This window comes from Arachis duranensis, chromosome 10 (assembly GCF_000817695.3).
Source record: "Arachis duranensis cultivar V14167 chromosome 10, aradu.V14167.gnm2.J7QH, whole genome shotgun sequence".
NCBI classification, from domain to species: Eukaryota; Viridiplantae; Streptophyta; class Magnoliopsida; order Fabales; family Fabaceae; genus Arachis; species Arachis duranensis.
In genome coordinates, this window is record NC_029781.3 from 87,120,122 (window position 1) to 87,121,510 (window position 1,389).

A 1,389-nucleotide genomic window follows, 5' to 3' on the forward strand; every position below is an offset into this window, starting at 1 on the left:
ATCCAAAAAAATTAGAAAATCATAAAAATCAAAAATATTTTGTGTTTCTTGTTTGAGTCTTGAGTCAATTTTTAAGTTTGGTGTCAATTGCATGTTTTTAAAAATTTTTCTTGCATTTTTCGAAAATTTGATGCATTCATAATATTCTTCATGATCTTCAAGTTGTTCTTGACAAGTCTTCTTGTTTGATCTTGATGATTTCTTATTTTGTGTTGTTTGTTGTTTTTTATATGCATTTTTCGTTTGTTAGAGTCCATGCATTAAAGATTTCTAAGTTTGGTGTCTTGCATGTTTTCTTTGCATTAAAAATTTTTCAAAAATATGTTTTTGATGTTCATCATGATCTTCAAAGTGTTCTTGGTGTTCATCTTGACATTCATAGTATTCTTGCATGCATCTTGTGTTTGATCCAAAATTTTTATGTTTTGGGTCATGTTTGTGTTTTTCTCTCTCATAATTAAAAATTCAAAAATCAAAAAAATATATTTTCCTTATTTCCCTCCAAATTTTCGAAATTTTGGGTTGACTTGGTCAAAAATTTTTAAAAATTAGTTGTTTCTTACAAGTTAAGTCAATATTTCAATTTTAAAAATCTTATCTTTTCAAAATCCTTTTTCAAAAATTATATCTTTTCATTTTTTTTCCATTTTTCGAAAATTTCAAAAATCTTTTTCAAAATATTTTTCAAAATCTTTTTCTTATCTTTATATCATATTTTCGAAAATTAGCTAACAATTAATGTGATTGGTTCAAAAATTTGAAGTTTGTTACTTTCTTGTTAAGAAAGGTTCAATCTTTAAGTTCTAGAATCTTATCTTGTAGTTTCTTGTTAGTGAAGTAAGTAATTTCAAATTTTTGAATTAAATCTTTTTATCTTGTATCTTATCTTTTTCAAAAATTTTATCTTTTTCAAAATTTGATTTTAAAATATCTTTTCTATCTTCCTATATTCTTATCTTTTTAAAATTAAAAACTTCAAATCTTTTTCAATCAACTAACTAACTTTTTGTTTGTTTCTTATCTTTTTCAAAATCACATAACTACTTCTGCCTCTCTAATTTCGAAAAATATCTCATCTCTTTTTCAAAAATTCTTTTTTTTTGTTTTAAAATTTTAATTTTAATTTTATCTTATCTCTAATTATCGAAAATACTAATCCCTTTTTCAAAATTTTTTTTGAAATTCTCCCTCTCTTTTCTTATTCTATTTAATTAATTATTTACTAACACTTCTCTTCACCTCTCTTCATCTAAAATCCGAACCCAATATATCCCTTGTGTTTGGATTCTTCACTTTTCTTTCTTCTACCCCCCTTTTCTTTTTCTACTAACATAAAGGAATCTCTATACTGTGACATAGAGGATTCCTCTTCTTTTCTTGTTTTCTTCT